Source organism: Prionailurus bengalensis, chromosome F2 (genome assembly GCF_016509475.1).
Source record: "Prionailurus bengalensis isolate Pbe53 chromosome F2, Fcat_Pben_1.1_paternal_pri, whole genome shotgun sequence".
NCBI classification, from domain to species: Eukaryota; Metazoa; Chordata; class Mammalia; order Carnivora; family Felidae; genus Prionailurus; species Prionailurus bengalensis.
The window spans coordinates 83185087-83207420 of NC_057353.1; positions in this window are offsets into that span (position 1 = coordinate 83185087).

Genomic DNA, 22334 nt, shown 5'->3' on the forward strand with positions numbered 1-22334 from the left:
GGCTGGGAATAGCGGCTTCTGCTCCTGCTGACCCAGCCCCTTCCCACGATTGTTCTGGTTTCCGCATGCCCCTTCTAAACTTCAGAAGCTGCCTGTCCTTGACTTGGCCTGCATGTGGGCTTTTGAAGGCTCCTTATTCTCCCCCCCCCCCCCGCCCTTAACAGGACCAGCTGAGCAGGAAGGAGGGAAGGACCCCCAGGCCTAACCACTGGAGCCTCTGGTCTGGGGTCACATCAAGTATTGGGTGGAGTCAGGCTCCCAAGTAGCTCAGACACAGCTCAGTGCTGAGGACGGGAGGCCACCTGCCAGGCCTTAGCCTCCTGGGATGCTGATGGCCTAGAAAAAAGGCAGGGGCAGGGGGTTTCATGTGGCTGTTTGCCTTTGGGAGTGGGGGCTGGCAGGTGGGGTGCGAGCTGCATAAGTGCCTTTGGTGGTTGTCAGTGGAGAGATTCTGAGGGAGGAGGATGAGGGCATGGGGGGTGGGGGTGGCAGGGGCGGGTAGCCACGCGCCTCGGCACAGCCTCTGCCCTCAGACCCATTAGCACTCTCCCCGGCCCACCTTGGGACTGAGGCTTGTGGAGCTGCCTCCCAGTTCCGTCCTGCCCTCTCTTCCATCAGGAGATGATCAAAGGTATTTGCAAGAGCCTCCCGTCTGCCCACGTGTGCCTTTGTACTAGCTGTACCAGGCCAGAGGGCGACAAAGGAGGAAGGCTGTGTGGGACATGCACGGTCTCCTGGAGAGAGGGGCAGGTGGCCCTGAACCTGAGGCCAGGGCTGGAGGTAGACAATTTGAGGAAGCCACTGCCCTTAGAAGCCTCAAGGGCCTTCCTGTTAGCGCCTCGTGGGAAGTAACTAGGGGAGGGAGATGCCGAAGAACCAAGTTCTCGAGAGCTGCCACGGCACACTCTCCCTACTTGAAGCTGGTCGCCAGGGTGCCCACACCTCCAGCTGGACAGCAGGTAGCCAGCCACTCAGGCTCACAGCCCTGCCCAAAGGCTTTCTCAAACTCAGGGCTGGGGGAATTTGAAGGAGACCCAGAGGGGAGGCAGTGGCTGAGGCAGGACCTTTGGTGCCTGGCTGTCCCCAGAGGGCACTCCCTGGGCAGGAGCGAGGCCTGAGCCTCAGGGCCACTGTTGCCTGTGCCACCACCGGCAGCAGGCTCCTTGGTTCCTCAGAACCTGCCCCGTGCAGCCCCCTCTCCCAGGCGTGTGGCCACTGCACCTGAGACAGAGCTCGGGAGTGTCCGGATAGGCCTCACCTGGCTTTGGTGGGATGAGGAAAGGTAGAGCCTTCGCTGTCCTCAGTCCTGCGGGGTCCCTAGGGAGGTGTGGGCTCCGATGCGGTTGGAGGCGTGGCGACTCCCGGAAAATAAGATGCTTGCATTCTCATTCTCCTCTGCTCAGGGCCCCCGCTGCCTGACCGGGGACATAGGATGGTAGTCTTCTGAGGGGCTTCCTCTCCTCCGTGGGATTCAAAAGGACCTCCTAGCTTTTGTGGCACCAGAAACTGGGAATGTGGGAGCATCTGGGTCTCCAGAATCAGCTGTTCTGGTCACGTCCACCCTGTCTCAGGGAAGCTAACTGCCTGAGGCCACAGGCCACTTGGGTGTCCCCTGCTCCAAGCACTGGCCTTGTTCTCTCCCCTGCACCTTCCAGGGGGTTCTGATGGGGCGTTAATCACAGGACCACCTGCCTCCACCCTGTGGTTGGGTGGGTGGCCCAGACGATCCAATCCGGGTGCACGCCTCCTGCCCGTTGTCACCGTACTGAGGGACGTTGCCTCTGTGGAGCAGATCAGGGTCTACCGTGACGTCTCCCCTAGTGTGTCCGTCATGTCAAGAGCTATGAAAAGCTACCCAGACTATTCAGGGAGCACGCCTGGGAATGAAGGCAGCCCAGAGGCAAGCAGGGGGAGAGGTGGAGAGAGGCAGAACCCAGACATGCTGGGATCGCCTGGATCCAGTCACACCTGAGGCCAGACCCTTGGACTTCCAAGTTATGTGGGCCCACAGTTTCTTGCTTGTTTAAGCAAGGGAGAGTGGGTTGCTGTCACAGCTGAGGGCGTGGTGGAGGGCGTCCCTTCCCTGAGACACTCAGGGAGCTCAGACCTTTGGACACCCAGCAGTGGTCCATCCTTCCTTGCCCGGGGGAGAGTTCATTCTGGCGACTCTCCCTGTCCCACTGCCCGTGACCCTCCCTCTAGTAGGCCAGCCCAGCTCCTTGGCAGAGTGCTTCCCTGACCTGCTCCTGACGGCAAGGGAGAGTTCCCCAGGCACCTGAGCCTCTCAGAAGAACACCCAGAGCCCAGCCAGGCAGGTGGCAGGCAGGGACTTCTCAGCTCGACTACCCAGATAAGTTCCCCGGGCCCGCTCCCAGGGGAAGTGTTTTTTCTGTTTGCGGAAAGTATGAGCATTTTGACTCGGTGAAAAGCTACGAACGACTTGAAATTTATACCCCTTTGCAAGGGCGGTGAGAAAACTAAGCTAGTTCCCAGAGCAGATTGGAAGAGATTTCCTGCCCGGCGCCTCCTGGCACCCCCTGAGCCTTCCCGAATGTTCTCTTTGAAAAGTCATTCTGTGGATGGCACCTGCTGAGAGTGTGGTGTGGCTGCAAAGGGCTGAGTGCACGCGAGTCTCTGGGGAGGCAGGCCTCCAGCCAGCCTCCAGAAGGCATGAGAACACAGGGCAGAGAAGAGAAGGTGTTGCAGACAAATGCAGAGGGGAAAGAAAGCAGGTACTCAGAGAAGCTGGGGGTCTGGAAGCCTCCCCTGAAGAGCAGAGAGGGGGAGAAAGGTGCCTGTGGTCTGTGGTGAGGTGGGGGGACCCTTCAGGAGTGGGGCGAGCTGGTGGTGAGATGACTGTCGGGCTGGGAGCCCGGAGCCGGGCACCCCCGCCCGCTGAGCTCTCCTCAACATGGAGCGGGGGTGGGCTTCCCCTTGAGGGTCCGCTGTGCTGAATGAGGATGGCCCGCTCGGCTGGGTCACTCTCCCAAGCAGTGTGGTGGCACCTGGCCCCAGGACTCCTGACGTGAGGAACATCACATCACGCTTTATCTTTCTGAATGAAAGGTCACCGTCCCCCTCCCCTCCACCCACCGCGCCAGAGGTCAGCCAAGCTCAACCATCACTGGGCCTCCCCTTTCCCCGGGTGGGCTAGAAGCACAGGGGCTCTGGGCAGCGTGGGAGGCGGTCTGGCTTCCAGTCCGTGGGAGTTGCCGTCAGAGCTGCGCTAGAGCAAACTGGGGAGAATTGAGTGGGGGGATTCGAGGGCCAAGACCTTGAGGGATTGGGGCCTGAGGATGTGGCAGGTGGAGACTAGACTTGTCGCTGGGGTGACAAGAGATGAAACTTGGGGTTTGGGGAGGTGGTCTGGGACAGAGTGGAGCAGGGTTCGGGGAGGGGCTTGGAGTCTGGGAATCCTGGGGCCTGAAAAGCAGGGGCATTTAGGGGATGGGGCCCGGGCTGTAAAAAGTTCAAAACTGAATGAGCAGGGGCGCCTGGGGGCTCCATTGGTTAAGCGTCCGACTTGATCTCAGCTCAGACTCGCGACACTTGATCTCAGGGTTGTGAGTTCAAGCCTTGCGTTGGGCTCCATGCTGGGTGTGAAGCCTACCTAAAAAAAAAAAAAAAAAAAAAAAAAAAAAAAAAAGTCTAAATGAGCAGAGCAGATTACTGGTGTCTCTAAGGAAAGCTATGCTCTGTTTAAAGCACATCTTGCCAGGCTCTCGGGTTTATGAGGTTGGTGCCTCTCAGTTGTCTTCAACCCATTTTACAACTCTGTAGATAACTAGTAGCAATGGAAATGATTGTTTTCCATAGACTTGAAAATGAATTCTGTCGCTGTGGAAGTTCAAGTGATTTCTCTCCTCCAGTTGTGGAAAAAGTCGTTTCCTTTAACTCCAACATTTCTTTATTCTATATAGATTTGTGATTCTTTGATGTCTTTGAAGCAATTGTAACATTCCTGAATCCCGTTTTTAAAATGACTTAAGATCTTTAACAGGTGTTAATTTTATACGTGTACGAGTTAAGATTCTGCCTCTTTCTGGGGTGCCTGGGTGGCTGAGTTTGCTGAGTGTCTGACTTCAGCTCAGGTCGTGCGTGATCTCACAGTTTGTGAGTTCGAGCCCCACATAGGGCTTGCTGTCAGTGGAGAGTCTGCTTGGATCCTCTGTCCCCTTCTCTCTTTGCCCCTCCCCCACTCATTCTCTCCATCTCTCTCTCTCTCAAAAATAAGTAAAAACAGGAACACCTGGGTGGCTCAGATGGTTAAGCGTCTGACTTTGGCCTAGGTCAAGATCTCGCTGTTTCTGAGTTCGAGCCCTGCGTCGGGCTCTGTGCTGACAGCTCAGAACCTGGAGCCTATTTCAGATTCTCTCTCTCTCTCTCTCTCTCTCTCTCTCTCTTTCTCTCTCTCTTTCTCTCTCCCTCCCTCCCTCCCCCCCCCAACTCAGGCTCTGTCTCTCTCTCTCTCTCCCTCAAAAATAGATAGTAAAAAATGTTTAATAAATAATTAAAAACATTAAAAGAACTAAAAGAAAAAAGATTCTGCATTTTCCTGAATGTTATCCTGTAATGGTTTTGGAGGTCCTCCGCCAAGATGGCCAGCGAACCCCCTGACTGACCTGGGTGAGCTGTGTTTCCTGAGTTTATACCTCACAGGCTAAGCCCAGGCATGTCTGTTCTTGGTTTCTACAGAGGAGTCTGAAGTGGCAATACAATTGTGATTCTCTCTCTCTCTCTTTTTTTTTTTTTAATGTTTATTCTTGAAGGAGAGACAAAGTGTGAGCAGGGAAGGGGCAGAGAGTCAGGGAGACTCAGAATCTGAAGCAGGCTCCACGCTCTGAGCGGTCAGCACACAGCCCAATGTGGGGCTCGAACCCACAGATAGAGAGATCATGACCTGAGCTGAAATCAGATGCTTAACTGACTGAGCCACCCAGGCACCCCTAGAATTGTGATTTTCTTTATTTTTTTTAACGTTTATTCATTTTTTGAGAGACAGAGTGTGAGTGGGGGGAGGGCAGAGAGAGAGGGAGACACAGAATCCAAGGCAGGCTCCAGACTCTGAGCTGTCAACACAGAGCTCAGTGAGGGTCTCAAACCCACAAACCGTGAGATCATGACTCATGAGCTGAAGTTGGACGCTGAACTGACTGAGCCACCCAGGTACCCCTAGATTTGTGATTTTCTAAATGTAATTTTTCTAATTATAATTTTCCTCTCAAATTATAATTGCCCAGTGGCCAGTAAGTTATTCCTGATTGCTGACAGCAGTGGAGCAAGGGGGTTATTGGTTTCATGGTCTGACCATTTGGTGAGCTCTGTAAATGAACTAACGATTTATAGACATCTAGTGTCTATTGGATGGGACACGGTGGAGAATCTGGATTGTTAATTTTTTGTTTTTGACCATTAAGCTATTATCATTAAAGAGGCCGATAGAAGATTTGAGCTGGCAGAGGAAAAAATCAGCAAACTTGAAGATAGATCAATTGACATTATCCAGCCTAGGGAAGAAAATGAAGAAAGAATGAAGAAAAATGAACAGAGCCTCAGAATCATATGGGATACCATCAAGTATACCAAACATACACATGATGGGAGTCCCAAAAGGAGAGGAGAGAAAGTAGCAGAAAAAATACTTAAAGAAACAATGGCTGAGGGGCACCTGGCGGGCTCAGTCAGTGGAGCATGCGACTCCTGATCTCGGGGTCGTGGGTTTGAGCCCATGTTGGGTGTAGAGATTACTTAAAACTTAAAAAAAAAAAAAAGAGGGGTGCCTGGGTGGCTGAGCCAGTTGAGTTTCCGACTTATGATCTTGGCTCGGGCCATGACCCCAGGGTCGTGGGATCGAGCCCTGCATCGGGGTCCACACTGAATGTGGAGCCTGCTTGATAATCTCTCCCTCTCCCTCTGTCCCTCTACCCTGTTCACATGCTCTCTCACTCTGAAATGACATTTAAAAAGAAAGAATGGCTGAAAACTTTACAAATTTAATGAAAATGTTAATATAACATATAAGAAACTCAACTCACTCCAAGTGGGATAAAAAAGGGGAGTCCACACCTGGAGACATTATAATCAAACTGCCGAAAGTCAAAGACTGACGATCTTAAAAACGGCAAGAGAGAAGGGATTCGCCATCTCCGAGGGATCTTCAGCAAGACTAACAACTTACTTCTCATCAAACATCATGGAGGTTGTAGGATGACCTCCTCAATGTGTCGAAAGAAAAATCTGTTGACAAAGAATTGTGTGTTCGGCAAAACTCTCCTTCAGATGTGAAGGCAAATTAAGACATCCCCAGAGAAATAAAAACTGAGAGGAAAAAAACCAATTTGTCATCAGCAGACCTCCCCCATATGAATACTAAAGGTGATCCTTCAGGCTGAAATGAAACGACACTAAACAGTAACTTAATTCCACATAAACAAGAGCACTTGTTAGTAAAGATAACTACGTAAGTAAATACAAAATTCAGTATTCGTGCATTTTTAACTTATTTGTCCTGACTTCAAATATAATTGCATAAAGCAATAATCATAAACCCACGTTGATGGATTTATAACATAAACCTATAATTCATGTGACAATAACGGCAAAAAGAAAGGATGGAATGGAGATACATGGGAGTAAATATATGAGTAAAATTCTTATATATTATTGAAATTAGGTTGGTACTAATATGAACAAGATTTTCATAAATAAAAGTGTTTGATCCCCAGGGAAATCATTAAGAAAATAACAAAAATACATAGTAAAAGAAATAACAAGAAAAAATAGTACACTAGAAAATAGCACAAAAGAAGGCAATAATGGAGGAACAGAGGGACAAAAAGACAGGGAAACACATTGCAAAATGCAAATGTAGATCTTAACCTAATCAGTCCGTACATTAAACGTCAACAGACTACACACAGAATGGATTTTTAATTTTTTTTTATTTTTTTTTAACATTTATTTATTTTTGAGACAGAGAGAGACAGAGCATGAACGGGGGAGGGTCAGAGAGAGAGAGGGAGACACAGAATCTGAAGCAGGCTCCAGGCTCTGAGCGGTCAGCACAGAGCCCGACACGGGGCTCGAACTCACGGACTGTGAGATCATGACCTGAGCCGAAGTCAGACGCTTAACCGACTGGGCCACCCAGGCGCCCCCAGAATGGATTTTTTAAATGACTTCACGTTTTGCTGTCTACAAAAGGCATTTTACATTCAATTACAATTAGGTTAAAAGTTAAAGGATGGAAAAAGATATTCCATGTAAACAGTAACCAAAAGAGAGCTAGAGTTGCTATACTAAGTTTAAACAAAATAGCCTTCATTTTATTTATCTTTTAAGGTTTTTTTTTTTTTTTCCAACGTTTATTTATTTTTGGGACAGAGAGAGACAGAGCATGAACGGGCGAGGGGCAGAGAGAGAGGGAGACACAGAATCGGAAACAGGCTCCAGGCTCTGAGCCATCAGCCCAGAGCCCGACGCGGGGCTCGAACTCCCGGACCGCGAGATCGTGACCTGGCTGAAGTCGGACGCTTAACCGACTGCGCCACCCAGGCGCCCCTATTTTTTAAGTTTTTAAATGTTTATTTTCGAGAGACAGTGCACGAGCAGGGGAGGGGCAGAGAGAGAGACACAGAATCCGAAGCAGGCTCCAGGCTCCGAGCTGTCAGCACAGAGCCGGACGCGGGGCTTGAACTCACCATGAGATCATGACCCGAGCCGAAGTCATACACTTAACCGAGTCACCAAAGCGCCCCCAAACAAAATAGACTAAAGCAAACATTGTTGCTAGAGCTAAAGAAGGACACTTTACAGTAATTAAAATGTCTGGGCGCCTGGGTGGCTCAGTCGGTTAAGCGTCCGACTTCGGCTCAGGTCGTGATCTCACGGTTCATGAGTTGGAGCTCCACGTCGGGCTCTGTGATGACAGCTCGGAGCCTGGAGCCTGCTTCAGATTCTGTCTCTTTCTCTGTCCCTCCCCCCTCCTCAAAAACGAACGAACATTAAAAAAAGTGAAACATAGAATGTCAACCCAAAAATAATTATTGTAAACGTACATACGCTTAACAACAGAGTCCTGAAATACATACAGCAAAAACTGACAAAATTGAAGGGAGAAATGAATAATTCAGGAATAATATTCGTAGGTTTTAATGCCCTACTCACAATAATGGGTAAAAGAACTAGATCAGAAAATCAACAAGAAATTGAATATTTGAATAACACTGTTATCCAACCATCATAAAATGACTTCTTGAAAACACTCCACCCAGCAACGGCATAATACAAATTGTTCTCAGGTGAGCATGGAACATTATCCCGGACAGACCATGTGTCAGGCCATAAAACAAGTCTCAATACATGTAGAAGGACTGGGGTGCCTGGGGGGCTCGGTCGGTTAAGCGTCCGACTCAGGTCACGATCTCGCAGTTCACGAGTTCGGGTCCCCATCAGGCTCTGTGCTGACAGCTGCTTTGGATTCCGTATCTCCCTCTCTGCCCTTCCCCTGCTCATGCTCTTTCTCTCTCTCTCAAAAATAAATAGTTTTTAAAAATTTTAGAAGCATTGAAATCATAGAGTACGTTCTCTGGCTACAAATTACAATTTAATTTTTTTTTTCAAAGTTTATTTATTTTTGGGACAGAGAGAGACAGAGCATGAACGGGGGAGGGGCAGAGAGAGAGGGAGACACAGAATCGGAAACAGGCTCCAGGCTCTGAGCCATCAGCCCAGAGCCCGATGCGGGGCTCGAACTCGCAGACTGCGAGATCGTGACCTGGCCGAAGTCGGACGCTTAACCGACTGCGCCACCCAGGCGCCCCAAATTACAATTTAAAAAATTAAAAATTAGAAATCAATAACAGAAGGAAAGCTGGAAAATCCACAAGTATGTAGAAATTAAACTACACTTCTGAATAACCAATGGGCCAAGGAAGAAATCACAAGGGAAATTAGAAAATACTTTGATATGGATGAAAATGAATATACTATATACAAAAAATATATATAATACAATGAAAGGCGTGTTTAGAGGAAAATTTAGATCAGTAAACTGAAAAGAAAAAAATCTCAAATCAATAACCTTAATTTCTGGGGGCATCTGGGTGGCTCAGTCGGTTAAGCGTTTGACTTTGGCTCAGGTCATGATCTCACAATTTATGAGTTTGAGCCCCACGTTGGGCTCTGTGCTGACAACTTGGAGCCTGAGCCTGTTTTGGATTCTCTGTCTCCCTCTGTCTCTCTGCCCCTCCCGTTTGCATGCTCTCTCTCAAAAATAAATAAATAAACAAACGTTAAGTAATAACTTAAGAACACCTTAATTTCTACCTTAAGAAATCAGAAAAAGAAGAGTAAACCCAAAACAAGCAGAAGGGAGGAGATAACAAAGATTAGAGTACCAAAATCAGACAGATATATCGTAAGAAATGAAAGCTATAGACCAGTATTCCTTACGAACATAGGCACAGATACCTGCACCAAATACTAGCAGTCTGAATGCAGCAGAATCTAAAAAGGAATATATCATCTGAACAAGTGGGATTTATCCCAGGAATGACAGCTGGTTTAAGATATGAAGATCAGGGGCACCTGTGTGGCTCAGGTCATGATCTCATAGTTTGTGGGTCTGAACCCTACATCCAGCTCTGTGCTGACAGCTCAGAGCCTGGAGCCTGCTTAAGTTTCTGTGTCTCCCTCTCTCTCTGCCCCTCCCCTGCTCTCTCTCTCTCTCTCTCTCAAAAAGGAATAAACATTTTAAAAAAAGATATGAGAATCAACCAATATAGTACACCATATTAATAAAATAAAGGACAAAACCCACGACTATCTCAATAAACATCAGAAAAAGCATTTAATGAAGTCTAACACCCTTTCATGGTAAAACAAACACACACCCAACAAACTAGGATTAGGAGAGAAATTCCTCAACCTGATAAAGGACGGACAGAAGAAACCCACAACTACCGTCATATCACTGGGGAAAGACCGAAAGGTTTTCTCTTACGGTCAGGAACAAGATCAGGATGTTTGCTTGCTATTTCTAATCATCGTTGTACTGGAGGTCCTGGTCAGGGTAATTAGGCAGGAAATATTTATAAAAGACATCTATACTGGAAAAGAAGAAGTAAAAGTATTTCTATTCTCAGATGACATGATTCTAGGTATAGAAAATCTTAAGGAATTCCCAAAAACCTGTTAGAACTAAAAAGGAAGTTAACAGGGTTGTAGATACAAGATCAATATACAGAGATCAGTTGTATTTATATACACTAACAATGAACAATTTGAAGAGAAATTATGGGGACACCTGGGTGCCTCAGTCGGTTAAGCGTCCAACTCAATTTCAGCTCAGGTCACGATCTCACGGCATGAGCTCAAACCCTGCATCTGGCTCTGTGCTGACAGTGAGGAGCCTGCTTGGGATTCTCTCCCCACCCCCACCCCCACCCCCACCCCCCACCTCTCTCTCTCTCTCTCTCAAAATAAATAAATGAACATTAAAAAAAAAAACAAAAGATTGGGCAGTACTGATGTCCTGGCTGGATCAGTTGGTGGAGTATGTGACTCTTGATCTCAGGGTCATGATTTCAAGCCCCATGTTGGGCACGGAGATTACTTAAAAAAAAAAAAAAAAAGACTGGGCAGTATGGTACCAATGTAAGAATAGACGCAAGGTCAATAAAGTAGACTCTGAAGTTCAGATGGTACATTACACTTATGGTTATTTGATTTTTGACAAGGTGCCAAGACAATTCAATGTTGAAAGAATAATCTTTTATACAATTGGACATCCACAAGCAAAAGAATGAAGTTGAACCCCTACATCACACCATATGCAAAAATTAACTCAAAACAGACCATAGAGCTAAATTTAAGAGTTGCAACTATGAAATTCTTGGAAGAAAACATAGGAATAAAATTTCAGAATCTAAAAGCATACAAAAAGAAAAGTAGATAAATTGGACTTCATCAAAATTAAAAACGTTTATATTTACTATTATTCTTTTTAATGTTTATTTTGTAAGAGAGAGAGAGTGTGTGTGTGTGTGTGCATGCGCACGTGAGCAGGGGGAAGGGCGAGGGGAGAGAGAGAGAGAGAGAGAGAGAGAGAGAAGAATCCCAAGCAGGCTCTGCGCTGTTAGCATAGAGCCTGACACAGGGCTCAATCCCACAAACTGTGAGATCATGACCTGAGCTGAAATCAAGAGTCAGATACTCAACCGACTGAGTCACCGAGGAGCCCCGTGACCTCTTACTTTATGAAAAGAGAGACTCTAGAATTAATCATGTTTGTTAGATATGCCATTATTGTAAAGAGGCATCCTAACAGAGGAGGTGCTCAGCCTTCTCCAGGTCAAATTTGTACAGGTAAAAAGGTTTTAACAAAAACATTTTAGAAATCACATACTCCATGGGAAAGCGCCGTGGGAAGTCCCTGGAGATTTGCCAAAGTTCACATTATCCATAATGTTTTAACCTCAGTGAAACATCTGTCACAACATGCAGTAGGTCTGCCACATGTCCCTACGTTTGCAGGAGTCCTGCTGGCCCTTTGCCTGATGGTCTTTGGCAACAGGAGTGCAATATTAATCACCAAATTTCAGTTATTATTTAAATCTAGCTCAGCCCATACTGACTTCTGTAATCTGAATCTAGCACCTTCTAATTCTGGGTTCTCAACCTGGGATGCACATCAGACTCATCCATGGAGTTTTATAAAAAATATAGGTATCTTAGCCCTGCTTCAGACTCACTGAATTACTTTACTGGTGTTTTTGGCATATTCTTTGGCTTTAGTGTATATTTTGCCTCAGAATTACTGTTATATATCATAATTTTTTCCACTGTAGATATTATTCACCCACATTTATAAATCAGATGTAACATTAACCATCTTCTCTGAAAACAGGTTGAATCAGGTTTAAACGGGTTTAAAGAGATTTTATCTACATTTTTTAAAAATTGATTTTATGATCTTTGCCTTGCATGTCACAGAAACAATGAAATTTCTTTATCGGTTGCATTATTCTTATTTTAAACTCTCATAAGACCTCTTACATTTGAAAATGTTCGGTAGTAAATTAACCACATCCACTGAGTCTCTGTCATCTTTTGTTTGGCCTGAGGCTCTGCAGTCAGCCACAGGGGGGAGGCTGTGTCTTCAATTAAGGACAGTCCCAAAACCCCCTAGAAAAAGAAGCAGACTTCGAACTATTGACCACTTGGAGAATGGACTCTGGGCACAGCTTCTGCTGGCATCACTCAGGTGACTTTCAAACCACTTCTGGGGCTGAGTTAGTGTTTCCAGTCTCTAACCAAGAAGAAGCTGATTCCATGGGCTGGATGCACACTCCAAACCCAGCAGACCAAGGATTGCTAACAAGACTGTGTGTGCAGGTAAGGCAAATGTCACTACGGTCATTTGCCTGAATACCATTGATGTTTTAATGTTCTATTTCCTGGGTACCTAACGAGGCCCTTTCTCTTTCCCTCAAGCTATTTGTAACCATATCAATTTAGTAGACTCTTTCTATAAACTGAAATGCAATCTTTATATTTTAAAATATTTTGTTTTTCAGTAATCTCTACACCTAATGTGGGGCTCAAACTCACAACCCTGAGCTCAAGAGTTGCACACCCTGATTGCATCAGCCAGACACCCCCTCAGTTTTTTTTTAACTGAAGTATAGTTAACACACAATGTCACATTAATTTCAGGTGTGTCACATAGTGATTTGGTAACTCTATATGTTATGCTGTGCTTACCACAAGTGTAGCTACCATCTGTCACCATATAATACTGTTACGATATCATTGGCTATATTCCCTGTGCTGTACCTTTCATACCCATGGCTTATTCATTCCATAACTGGAAACCTGTATCTCCCACTCCCCTTCACCCATTTTGCCCATTCCCCCATCTACCTCCCCTCTGGCAGTCACCATTTTGTTCTCCGTATTTATGGGTCTTTTGTTTGTTTATTTGTTCATTTGTTTTGTTTCTTAGATCTCACATATAAGTAAAATCATGTGGTATTTGTCTTTCTCTGTCTGACTTACTTCACTTAGCATAATACCTTCTGGGTCCATTGATATTGTTGCAAATGGCAAGATCTCATTCTGAGTAATATTCCACTTATCTACATGTTTGTTTGTTTTAGAGTTTGTTTATTTATTTAAGTCATCTCTACACTCAGTGTGGGCCTGAACTCACAACCCCAAGATGAATAATCTCATGTGTTTCCACCTGGCCAGGTGCCCCAATATTCCATTTAAATGACATTCGATTCTCACTGAGTCACCTCCCTGACCCTGATAGTCAGAAACTGAGTGTTGTACCTTTCATGGCGCTATAGATATTTACATATGTTCAGTAGCTTATCCTCCTTTTTACCAAGACAAAATTGGAAAAACCAGCTATGCACTCAAGGTCTTTCAGACTGCTATGCTGAGAGTGTCACTCACTAATCAGGTATGATTGACCACTTTTATGGAGCTTGGGTTGACTTTATGGAGTCACAGCCTACAAAACTTTCCTAGTCTGGAAAAAAAAATCTCCTAGTCTGACTTCAGTAAAAGCTCAGGGGACAACACAGAGAAGGTGCCCTGCAGTTCAGTGCTGCCACAGCTCTGGCAAATGCCTGGTCTGACTCAACTGAAGCACAAGATGGCCCCAGACTGGCCCGCTAACAACACAGGGACCAAACCCTGCCCACAACAGGCAAAGAGAGCCATTACAGATGAATGGACTGAAGAAAAAAGTGGCTCAGTCACAGTAGTAGGGTGCATGCAACATACATGGAAGAGACCCCGAAGCACCAGTTTTGGGTGAACAGGGGACATTGCCCTATAGGACTTCTTCTTAAGGGCCACTACTTTCCAGAACAAGAGTTGTAGCTGAATTTCCTAAAACATAGGAACAGACACAGAGAGTTAGACAAAATGAGGAGACAGAGAAATGTGTCCCAAATGAAAGAACAGGAAAAAACCACAGCAAGACACCTAAATGAAATGGAGGTAAGTAATATGCCTGATAGAGAATTTAAAGTAATGGTCATAAAGATACTCACTGGGCTTGAGAAAAGAGTGGAGGACCTCAGTGAGACCCTCACCAAACAGATGGAAAACAAAGAAGAACTGATTAGAGATGAAGAACTCAATACTGAAAATAAAAATATATCAAAAGGAATAATAAATAGCAGATTAGAGGAAGCAGAAGAACAGATTAGCGACCTGGAGGATAGACTAATGGAAAGCACCCAAGCTGAACAGCAAAAAGAAAAAGGAATAATAAAAACTGAGACTAGGTTAAGGGAACTCAGCAACACCATCAAATGTAATAACATTCGCATTATAGCGATCCCAGAAAAGGAAGAAAGAGAAAAGGGGGAAGAAAATTAACTTGAAGAAATAACAGCTGAAAACTTCTGAAATCTGGGGAAGAAAACAAAAATCCAGATGCACGAGGCACAGAGAGCCTCCAACAAAATCAACCCAAGGAAGTCCAAACCAAGACACATAGTAATCAAAATGGCAAAAAGTAGTGATAAAGAGAGAATTTTAAGAGAAGCAACAGGAAAGAAAAACTGTTACATATAAGGGAAACCCCATAGGGCTATCAGGGGATTTTTCAGCAGAAACGTTGCAGGCCAGAGGGAATGGTATAATATATTCAAAGTGCTGAAAGAAAAAAAACTTTCAGCCAGAATTCTCTATCCAGCAAGGCTATCATTTAGAACAGAAGGTGAGAGAGGGGCGCCTGGGTGGCTCAGTCGGTTAAGCGTCCGACTTCGGCTCAGGTCACAATCTCGCGGTCCGTGAGTCCGAGCCCCGCGTCGGGCTCTGTGCTGACTGCTCAGAGCCTGGAGCCTGTTTCAGATTCTGTGTCTCCCACTCTCTCTGACCCTCCCCCGTTCATGCTCTGTCTCTCTCTGTCTCAAAAATAAATAAACGTTAAAAAAAAAAAAGAACAGAAGGTGAGAGAAAGAGCAGACAAACAAAAATTAAAGGAACTCATCACCACTAAACCAGTCCTACAAAAAATGTTAAAGGGAACTCTGAGTGGAAAGAAAAGACCGTGAGTAAGAGTAAAAAAAAAAGTAGGAAGCACAAAAGCAGCAAAATTAAGTATATCTATAAAAGTCAGTCAAAGGATTCACAAAATAAAAGGTTGTCAAGTATGATGCCATATGCCTAAAACATGGTGGGGTGGGGAGGAGTAAAGAATGCGTTCAAACTTAAGCTATCATCAACTTAACACAGACTGACTGCTATATGCAGAGGAGGTTGTGTACAAACCTAATGGTAACCACAACTCAAAAACCTATAATAGATACACAAAAAATAAAGAGAAAGGAATCCAACCACTAAAGGAAGCCAGCAAGACGTGAGAGAAGAGAGCAAGAGAAGAAAGGAACAGAGAACCACAAAAACCACCATAAAACAAGAAACAAAATGGCAAGAAATACCTACCTGTCAATAATTAATTTCAATGTAAATGGACTAAACACTCCAATCAAAAGACATAGGGTGATAGAACGGATAAAAAGGCAAGACCCGGGGCACCTGGGTGGCTCAGTTGGTTAAGCGTCTGACTTCAACTCAGATCATGATCTCATGGTTTGTGGGCTCAAGCCCCCATGTTGGGCTCTCTGCTGTCAGCACAGATCCCACTTCAGATCTTTTGTCCCCCTCTCTCTCTGCCCCTCCCCAGCTCATTCTCCCTCCCTCCCTCTCTCTCTCTCTTTCAAAAATACACATTTTTAAAAAAAAGGCAAGACCCATCTTTATGATGCCTACAAGATACCTATTTCAGATGTAAGGACATCCGCAGTTGAAAATGAAGGGGTGGGAAAGGATTAATCATGTAAGTGGAAGTTGCTGGGACAGCAACACGTATATCAACAGAATAGACTATAAACAAAGCCTGCAGGGCATGTGGGTGTCTCAGCAGGTTAAGCATCTGACTCTTGATTTGGGTTCAGGTCATGATCTCATGGTCCAGTCTGTGAGATTGAGCCCTGTGTTGGGCTTCACGCTGACAGGGCAGAGCCTGCTTGGGATTCTCTCTCTCTCCCTCTCTTTCTGTCCCTCCCTGCCCCTGACCTCTCTCTCGCTCTCGTTCTCTCTCGCTCTCTCTCACACTGTCTCAAAATAAATAAATAAACCTAAAAAAAAGCCAAAGCCTGCAATAAGAGACAAAGAAGGAAACTACATAATCATAAAAGGGACAATCCAACAAGAAGATATAACAATTGTAAATATTTATACACCCAAGATGGGAGTACCCAAAACATAAAGCAGCTGATAACAAACATAAAGTAAGCAATCAATCGTAACACAATAATAGTAGGGGACTTCAACACCCCACTTATGTCGATGCACGACTCATCCAAATAGAAAATCAACAAGGAAATAATGACTTTGAAGACACATTGGACCAGACGAATCTAACAGATATAGTCAGAACACTTCATCTTAAAAGGGTAGAATACACATTCTTTTCTTTTTCTTTTTCTTTTTCTTTTTCTTTTCTTTTTCTTTTTCTTTTTCTTTTTCTTTTTCTTTTTCTTTTTCTTCTTTAATTTACATCCAAGTTAGTTAGCATATAGTGCAACAATGATTTCAGGAGTAGATTCCTTAATGCCCCTTACCTATTTAGCCCATCCTCCCTCCAACAAGCCCTCCAGCAACTCTTTGTTTGTTCTCTATATTTAAGAGTCTCTTAATGTTTTGTCCCCTCCCTATTTTTATATTTCTTTTGCTTCCTTCCTTTATGTTCATCTGTTTTGTATCTTAAATTCCTCATACTAGTGAAGTCACATGATATTTGTCTTTCTCTGACTTTGCTTAGCATAATACCCTCTAGTTCTATCCACGTAGTTGCAAATGGTGAGATATCATTCTTTTTGATTGGTGAGTAATACTCCATTGTATATAGATACCACATCTTTATCCATTCATCAGTCAATGGACATTTGGGCTCTTTCCATACTTTGGCTATTGTTGATAGTGCTGCTACAAACATGGGGGTGCATGTGTCCCTTCGAATCAGCACAGCTGTATCCCTTGGATAGTTACCTAGTAGTGCAATTGCTGGGTTTAGGGTAGTTCTATTTTTAATTTTTTGAGGAACCTCCAGACTGTTTTCCAGAGTGGCCGCACCAGTTTGCATTCCCACCAACAATGCAAAAGATATCCTCTTTCTCCGCATCCTCGACAACAACTGTTGTTGCCTGAGTTGTTAATGTTAGCCATTCTGACAGGTGTGAAGTGATATCTCATTGTGGTTTTGATTTGTATTTCCCTGATAATGAGTGATGATAAGCATTTTTTCATGTGTCGGTTGGCCATCTGGATGTCTTATTTGGAGAAGTGTCTATTCATGTGTTTTGCCCATTTCTTCACTGGATTATTTGTTTTTTGGGTGTTGAGTTCGATAAGTTCTTTATAGATTTTGGATACTAACCCTTTATCCGATATGTCATTTGCAAATATCTTCTCCCATTCTGTCGGTTGCCTTTTAGTTTTGCTGATTGTTTCCTTTGCTGTGCAGAAGGTTTTTATCTTGATGAGGTCCCAGTAGTTCATTTATGCTTCTGTTTCCCTTGCCTCCGGAGACGTGTTGAGTAAGAAGTTGCTGCGAGCAAGATCAAAGAGGTTTTTGCCCGCTTTCTCCTTGAGGATTTTGATGGCTTCCTGTCTTACATTTAGGCCTTTCATCCATTTTGAGGTTATTTTTGTGTCTGGTGTAAGAAAGTGGTCCAGATTCATTCTTCTGCGTGTCGCTGTCCAGTTTTCCCAGCACCACTTGCTAAAGAGACTGTCTTTATTCCATTGGATATTCTTTCCTGCTTTGCCAAAGATTAGTTGGCCATACGTTTGTGGGTCCATTTCTGAGTTCTCTATTGTGTTCCATTCATCTGAGTGTCTGTTTTTGTGCTAGTACCATACTGCCTTGATGATCACAGCTTTGCAATACAGCTGAAGTCCAGGATTGTGATGCCTCCTGCTTTGGTTTTCTTTTTGAAGATTGCTTTGGCTATTCGGGGTCTTTTCTGGTGCCATACAAATCTTGGGATTGTTTGTTCTAGCTCCGTGAAGAATGCTGGTGTTATTTTGATAGGGATTGCAATACACATTCTTTTCAAGTGCACACGGAACATTCTCCAGAATAGATCACATGTTAGGCCGCAAAACAAGTCTCAACAAATTCAAAGAGATTGAAGTCATATCATGCATCTTTTGCAACCAAAAGAAATCAACCACAAGAAAAAATCTGGAAGGAGCACAGACACACGGAAGCTAAATAACATGCTGCTAAACGAGGAGTGGGCCAACTAAGAGAGCAGAGAGGAAATTACAAACTACATGGAGACAAATAAAAATGAGCACACACTTGTCCAAAGTCTTTGGGATGCAGCAAAACTGATCTAAGAGGGAGAGGGAAGTTTATAGCAATACAGGTCTACATCAAGAAGCAAGAAAAATCTCAAATAAACAACCTAACTTTACACCTGAAATAGCTAGAAACAGAAGAACAGAGACCAAAATAAATATGAGGAAGAAAATAATAAACATTACAGCAAAAATAAATGAAACAGAAACTAAAAAAATCAAGTGAACAGGAGCTGGTTCTTTGAAAAGATCAACAAAAGTGAGAAAACTTTAGCCACACTCAAAAAAAAAAAAAAAAAAAAAAAGACTCAAAACCCTCCTCGGATTCTGGGCCTTACAGGAGGTGGTCAGGAAGACTCACTTCCTAGCAGGTTCAGGAATGTAGAAATTCACCCAAATAATAGGTATTGTGTTTCGCACCTTGGGAGAATAATAGAGACTTTTGAAACTTCACTCCGAGATTTCTTATGAAAACTTCCAGCAAAGCAAATCTATGGTTTAACACTTATTACACCCCCATAAATGACTGGATCACACTTACTAAGACCAGCCTCATTTTATGGCCCAGAGTGGTCTTATTTGAAAAAAAAAAATTTAAGTTTATTTATTTATTTTTGAGAGTGAGAGGAAACACAAGCAGGGGAGGAGTAGTGGGAGAGGGAGAGAGACAGAATCCCAAGCAGGCTCTGCACCATCAGCGCAGGGCCCACCTTGGGGCTTGAACTCATGAACCACAAGATCATGACCTGAGCTGAAACCACGAGTCAGACGCTTAACTGACAGAGCCTCCCAGGCACTCCTTATTTATTTTTTTAAATGTTTATTTTGGGGGGCCTGGGTGGCTCAGTCAGACCTCTGACTTGATTTCAGCCCAGGTCACGAACTCACAGTTTGTGGGTTTGAGCCCCGCATGGGGCTCTGTGCTGACAGTGCGGAGCCTGCTTGGAATTCTCTCTCTCTCTCTCTCTCTCTCTCTCTCTCTGCCCCCCATGCCCACTCATGTGCATGCACACATGAGCGTGCGCTCTCTCTCTCTTGAAAATTTTTAAAATATTTATTTATTTTTGAGAGAGAGCACAAGTGGGGGAGGTGCAAAGAGAAAGGAGGACAGAGGATCCGAAGAGGGCTCTGTGCTGACAGCAGTGAGCCTGTTGTGGGGCTCAAACTCCCTAACGGTGAGATCATGACCTGAGCTGAAGTCGGATGCTCAACCAACTGAGCCACCCGTGTGTCCCATGAAAAAAAAATTGTTTTTAATTGGAAGTTGGAAGGAGACAGTAATAAGCACTTTAAATTTTGGAATAAACAAAATGTATTAATACCATGTAATAAATACCGTGAGATCATGACCTGAGCTGAGATCAAGAGTCAGACGCTCAAGCGACTGAGCCACCCAGGTGCCCCACATTAGTGGTATTTCTAACAGAAAACCACACCTGGTCAGAGTCCACCTTTCTGGATTATTCGATTCTGATTCTACCAGATCTACTTCTCATCCCCTTGGAGCTGTCTTGCAGCTCTCTAAATCGTAGATGACCAATAACAATGCAGACATTTCGTTTTCATAGCTTTGTGAATAAATGTGGTTCGGTGGAGATTCGATTGCTTTTTTGTGTATGGAAAATGCCAATCTCCATCTATGTTTAAATTCATTTCAAAAAATGTAAATGTCATAAACACTTTATTTTACAGATTATAAAACGGAATTTTAAAAACAAACAAACAGGGGCACCTGGCCGGCTCAGTTGGTAGAGTGTGTGACTCTTGATCTTAGGGTTGTGAGTTTGAGCCCCAAGTTGGCTGTAAAAGTTACTTAAAAATATATTTTAAATAAAGAAAAGGAAAAATTCATTTCATCATCTCTTTACTCCACATAAACTCGTGGGTTTTGAATTTCTTTTGAATCTGTAGTCACTTCCTTGTTCTCTCAGTAGTTAAGAGTTTAGTCAACCTTTGACACACTGTACTGGTTTTTTAGGAATGATGAAACAGGTGCGCCTGGGTGGCTCAGTCGGTTAAGCATCTGACTTCGGCTCAGGTCATGATCTCACATCTCCTGGGTTCTAGCCCCACATCGGACTCTGTGCCGACAGCTCAGAGCCTGAATCCTGCTTCGGATTCTGTGTCTCCCTCTCTCTCTGCCCCTCCCCTGCTCGCACTCTGTTTCTCTCTCAAAAATAAATAAACATTAAACATTAAAAAAAAAAAAAGGAATGATGAAACAAATCACCACAAACTTGGCGGCTTACAACGACAGAAATTTATTCCATGAGAGCGCTGGAAGCCAGAGACCTGAAATCAAGGTGTTGACAGGGCTGGCTCTTTCTGGATGTTGAGGCAGACCCCGTTGAAGGCCCTTCCCTGCTTATGGTGTTGCCAGTGATCCTGGGCATCCCTTGGTTCGTGGCCACATCCCTCTGTCTCCAACTCTGCCTTCACATCGGCTTCTCCCCGTGTCTCAGCTCTCTTTCTCTCTTCTAAAGACACCAGCCACTGGACTTAGAGCCCATCCTCCTCCAGGATGATCTCATCAGGAGAACCTTACCTCAATTACATCCGTAACACCCCTGTTTCCAAATAAAGCCCTATCACAAAATGCACAGGTTAGGACCTGGACCTGTCTTTCGCAGGAACACTGTTCAGTCATCAGATACGTGTTCGTTTATGTTTGTGTGAGAGTCACGCTTCTTAGTAAATCCATTAAAAAACAACAACAGTTTTGTAGACTCACAGGCCTGGGAACACAGGGCTGCTGGGAGAGTTGGGAGATGTGCTTGGCATGGGGGACTGGCGGACAGCACTGGAGTGGACTGTGCGTGCGGTTTGGGTGGACCAGGAGTAGTGGTCACTTGGTAGAAGGTTTTCTTGTTCCTGGGACCCAGCTGCCTCAGTTTTGGGGAAATCACTTCACATAGCACCACCAGGGGTAGAGCCCCCCGTTCAGTCCAGGTGCCTGTGCCTGGGACAGGAGCCCCAGTCAGTACTAGGGTCCTCTGATGTGGCAACAGAACAGAGGTCATTCCTTTGTGAGTCTGGGGAGTGGTAACTGGCTGTCCCTTGTTTCCCAAAAGTGGACAAGAAAGCCCCTCACCCACCTCCACTCCCAGCCCCAGGGCAGGTGGCCCAGGCTTCCTGAGTGTCCGTGTCGGAGCTCATGTTGCTACTCTCAGCCTTGCTAGGGTCACTTCTCAGACACCCGGGGAGCATTTCCATATGGGGTACCTCCTGGACCTGTTTCATTAAACATTATGGGGTTAGGTGAGGAGGCTGAATGTGGGCAACTGGGAACATTCCAGAAAGCCTGGCCTTGGGAGGGGCTCAAGTTCCACTGTCAGGCCATGGCCTGGACTCCAGGGACGCGGTGGTGAAGACTGTCTTCCTGGCAAGGCAGACAGAACAACGACAACGACAACGACAACACAACAACAACAACCACAAAACAGCGAAGGCAGCTGTCTGTGTTCGGCCCGAGTATGGAGCCCAGCATTTGTCATACTGCGGACAACGGGAACAAGGTGCTTCTGGATAGCCAGCCATGTTGTAGCAGAAGAGACCTGGGGTGGTGTGTCCCGTGGCCGGAGACGCTGGCTTCACTTGGCCCAGGGGTAGCGACAAAGAGCAGGCACCATTGGGCTGGACGGGGAGGAACTACGAGGAGAGGGAGGAACCAGGTGGGAGGAGAGGGGGCCGTGCTGGAGGAAAGGATCAATGTGGGAGGAAGGGGAGGAGCTGCCAGGTGGGATCGGCCAACGTGGAGAAAGCTTTCAGGGCAGTCCACGTGACGGTGGGGCTAGCAGGTGTGCAGCAGGGGACACAGGCCCAGGGCGGCCGCTGCAGGACGGCCGGGCAGCTGGAGGCTCCGTCCCCGAGTCCCCGACCTCGAGGGGCGTGGCTGCTGAGAGGAGGTGCCGGGAGGGGGGCGGCGCGAGCTCTGCGCT